Genomic DNA, 5,000 nt, shown 5'->3' with positions numbered 1-5,000 from the left:
TGTTACTAACCAGAGGTTGTACAGTTTCTCCACAGCTCCAGTCTCTTGTTTGTTTCGCGAACTCTCATGAATCAAATGGGCAAAATCTTGTTTTAATTAAGTTCAGTGTTCATGAAATTAAGAATCAGTTCATGACTCACAAACCTGCTCCCAGTCACGTCATGTATGATCATAAGAAAATGTGTAATGCTTAGACATATTATTTCTCTATTATATGACAGAAATACATAAAAAAGAATAATAATAATAAAAAAAAAAAATAATAATAATAATAAATAGATAAATAAATAAAATAAAATAAAAGACAATATCTCTTCTCTGTCGACTTGGTTATGTGTTTGACTCGCTTTTTATCTTTGTCTATAATCGAAACTGCTTGTTGAGATGGGTTGTTTCCGCCTGACTTAGCCTCGTGTCCAGCTTCGTATACAATGTGTTTCACCGACTCTCTCTTTTGTAAATATTGTGCAGTTTTGTTATTGTAAATCTATGGATGACTTTTTGTGTGGGTTCTCGCATTTAAAAAAGACATGATATATATATTTAATGAAAATTGATAAGACATGGCTATTGTATAAGAAGATAACCCTGAATTTGTATGTATAGTCACAACGTTGTTGATTTTGATGTGTTCACATGGTTGGTCAAAAAGTTTTGGTTGTAAGTGTTAAAGAATTTAGCAAGCCTAAGATGATGAATATATAAATATAGAAATGTCTCAATGTAACTGATATTCAGTTACGAATAATATATGTATATGGAAATACCAAGGAATCTTACATTCCAGGAAAGCAATGGATACATAAGTATATTTCCAATCAATTAGAAAGTAAGAGAGAAGACCAGTGGTGTGTTTTCTTTACTTTTTCTCTGCAAAAACGAAATGAGGAAACCGAATGGCCCAAAATGACACCGTTAAACTTTCCAAAAGAACTAACAAAAGAAAGATAATACATCATAACGAATCATACGATATAGGACTTAGACAGTACCTTTAGTCAGTGGCTTTGAAATTATTATACCAATAGTCATAAAGGACTTTTGAAGAAATATGAGACCAATGTTGATGAAATGAACTAAAAAAAATAGTTAACCATGTAAGGAAAGTTTCAAAATGTGGATGTAAAACGATCTTGATGCAGAAGGTTCGAATGGATGAAAAACGAATCACTGAGTAAGAAAGATGGAATGAAAGCTTACACAAATGTAGGGTAATTAATGCACATGTTAAGCAATCCAGATGGATGTCATTAAGAAAGATTTTACAAGACAAATGCAGCTGAGAAATGAAAACAAAAAATACGATCTTTAGTGGACCAGAGTGACTCCAAAGAAACCATACAAAAACTTAAATATATCCACAAATACTTCCATGTAAACCCACTCGAATAATCCTATAATCTCCTTATATTTCTTTAATCTTATCAGTATTAACTCGTCGGAACCAGAAATAATTATTCTCTATTGTCTCCAACTCATACGTACGGCATGCAAATGCAAACGAAACCTTTAACTGTGGATATGTACTTTAGTCAAAGGCTATAAATATTCAAGCAGTTATAAGATTAGATTTTTTCTTCATTTTCTTCAATGAGAACGTTGCCATTATAGGTCATTTCATATCACCATCATAACAGACGATGGTATATATTGTTCATTAAGTCTTGGATATGTTTCACTGTCTTACGGGAGGAGGTGCTACTTAGACACATATTTTGTATTCTGTTACCTTCACCCATTACTCAAAATGTTATGTTCTTTTGGTCACTGTAATACTTTTGGCTTTATGAATAACCAAAGAATTATTTACTTTAAAGCTTCCTCACTATGGCCTGCATGAATATGTTATCTATATATACATATACATGTATATATCTATATATCTGTCTATATATCTATTTATCTATACATGTGTGTGTATGTATATATATATATATATATATATATATATATATATAAATGTATATATATATATATATATATATATATATATGTATGTGTATATATATACCTGTATATATATATATATATATATGTATGTATATATATACACATGCATATATATACATGTATATATATGTATATATATACATATATTGTATATATGTATATATATACATATACGTATATTTACATATGTATATACATATATATATTTATATATTTATATATAAATATACATACATATATATAATTATATATATATATACACAAATACAAATTTTACCTCCCTGACCGGGACTCGAACCCGAGCCGTCAGATTGACAGACCCAACCCTGATACCAATAGACCACACGACCCGGTCAGGGAGGTAAAATTTGTGTAAGTGTGCGTGGTGTGTGTGTGTGCGCGTGTGTGTGTGTGTTTATATACGAGAAAGAGAGCTGAGTTTAGGGGGACCCGTCTATTATATTTATGTATTTTCATGGCACATACAACGTTTTATGGAAGGTTGTTCTGTCTATCAATAATCCTATTTTGAATTATATATTTCTTTTAATCCTTGTCACCACGTCTTACTCTCAACTCTTACTACAGTTATATGTTTGCAATCAGTGAAAGCATTTTGTGAACTTATCATTAATGGGATCTTAACGATTTAGAATCGTATTTGCAAATTTCCGAGGTATTTTTCTTATGATATGATGTGCAGGTTAAATTTTGCTGATACATGATATTTATTGGTGTTAAATTCCATATTCCAAGTACAACTCTATTTGAACAAGCTTTCTGTCTTTTTGAAGATTGGCATGAATCCACGTTTTTGCACAATCTGTGAACGTATTCAGATAACTCTCTGAACTTCTGTTCGATTCCACATCATTGATAAAAACAATAAACAGAATTGGTGCCAATACTGACTCTTGTGGTACTCCACTTGTTGCCTGTTTCCATGTAGAGTGTTTACTTCTAATTACTGTATGCATTTTTCTCTTATACAGAAAGTCCTTCATCCAAAACAGGAGTTTTCCTATAACTTTATCTTCATGTTCCAATTTCCATGTAAGTCTATTATGTTACACTTTCTCAAATGCCTTTTGCAGCTCTGTTGTAAAAGCAGAGGAGCTTTGATACACAAGAATCTAAATTGTTTATCTGATATCCTGTGTTCTTCAAGTAGTTCGACACATTGTTTATTGAATATCTTTTACATTGACTTACATTTATACTTGTTATTGATACTGATCTATAATTCAGAGGGTTTTGCTTATCACCACTCTTGTATAGGGGGTGATGTTCACTGACTTCTATGTTTCTGGCAGTTTCCCTTTACTCATTCGAAAAAAAGAAAAGATGTTTTGAATGAGTCGTTCAGCGCATTCTTTGAGAATCCATTTAGAAAAAAAAATCTGGTCCTTTGCTTTCATTTTATCTAATCTCATTAGTAGAACTTTTTATTTAATTTTCGCTGAGCGTTATGTTTTCCATATTCTTGGTGGTGTAGCAAAGTCCCTCTCTGGTTTAAAGCAGGTATCTTTAACAAATACTAATTGAAATTTAATATGGAATCACCCACATTTCTCTGTCTTTGGTATAGACAGTATTTTAATTTTTAATGACATTGATATGATATTTTCTTTTAGTTTTACTATTTATGTAATTGTAAGAAAGCTTTGGTTGATTGGCATATTTGCTGATAATGTCCTCTTCGAAATCTCTCTTGGTATCTCTAAGGACCTTTGTATACTCATTTCTCCCTACTTTAAATCCCTTGTAAGCCGCTTATGGCCTTCTGAATCTTGGTTTGTTTTCTGAAGATCTACATTTTTCGCTGAACCATTTTTGTTTTTTTTTCTTACTTCATTCTTGAATTTTGGCACATATGTCAGAGATCTCACTAACTCTGACGTACTGCATGTCGATATTTTCTTTATTTAGACTTTCATCCCGGTCTTTGTCCTCAAAACCTTCTTGGAGGACATAATTCTAAATCATAAATTTCTTTATAAGTTTCTTGCAACTATACTAATAGTTATCAAGTTCACTCCGTTTTTTTTTTTTTTTTTTTTACTTGACGGTTAATTTCTTCCCTGTTACTACTGCTACCCCACCCCCACCCCCTACTACAAAATGACTTATCTTTTCTCCAAATACCATGTCATTTATTGTTACTAGAGCTTACAAATCCTCTTCATAGTATTTAAATAAGGATACACTCCAGAATACAGTTATTGTATTCTGGAACGTCTATTGACGTTTTATCTTAATATGTTATCAACTGTTTGGCTCCTGTTATTTCAACTTTACAAACATTACAAGCCATCTATTACAAAGCCAAATTTTCAAGCACATAACTTATCTTATGGTGCAAACAGTCGTGTGTTCTAAATAGAAAGATGGATACCTTAATTCCACTTATGTCAAGAGTATAGATGAAATGAACTAATATAAAATTGAGGATGTCTTTAAATGAATGTGATGTGTCATTCATTACAAAAAAAAAAATATTAATCTATTCACTAAATGAAATGTCATATTAATTAATAACATATTTAATATCAATTAATTACATTTAAATGTACAGGGCTTTCTTCTGGGACTTAAAACAGCCACCCAGACTAATCACTGGTTTCCATTTTTTCCCATTAACATGTAATTTCATCTGGGAAATAATACTGGAAAATTGCAATAGACTTTTTATTGCATGATTGTTTTATTTCAAGGAAATATTTAAGTTCATCTGACGTTTACAAAATAGTGGTCACTACATTATAATGGAATCTATGTGTACCATTTCCGATATACCACAAAATGTCCATATCTCAGGGACATTGGATATATGTATGTATATATTTATAATGGACTTTCCCAACCGCTGACTGGTGTATTTCCTATCCCATATATTTTTTTTAAATCTAAAGAGCATATTCTGTTGCTTGATGCAGTGTTTTTTGGAGATATCTTGAGATATAATTCCTTGTTTTCTTTCGAACACTTAGTAAAAAAAAGTATTCTACCTTATACTTTTTACTCATCATGTATTAGCTCAAATTGCAGAT

At 31.0% G+C, this 5,000-nt stretch overlaps 1 protein-coding gene across 2 annotated transcripts in view; it reads right to left on the bottom strand.

Annotated features, from left to right (window-relative positions):
* Positions 1 to 4,635: 4,635 nt before the first annotated feature.
* The window catches only part of LOC147468605 (uncharacterized), a 5,619-nt gene continuing 5,254 nt past the window's right edge, over positions 4,636 to 5,000 (bottom strand). For both annotated transcript variants that reach the window (XM_086552626.1, XM_086552627.1), the window contains exon 3: positions 4,636 to 5,000. This exon is cut by the window's right edge and continues 379 nt beyond it. The gene's annotated coding sequence lies outside the window, so the exon portion shown is untranslated.

The sequence above is a fragment of the Penaeus japonicus genome, unplaced genomic scaffold (assembly GCF_977035675.1).
Source record: "Penaeus japonicus unplaced genomic scaffold, GWHDUDI00000001_assembly GWHDUDI00000027, whole genome shotgun sequence".
NCBI classification, from domain to species: Eukaryota; Metazoa; Arthropoda; class Malacostraca; order Decapoda; family Penaeidae; genus Penaeus; species Penaeus japonicus.
This window is presented reverse-complemented; position numbering and strand designations above follow the sequence as displayed.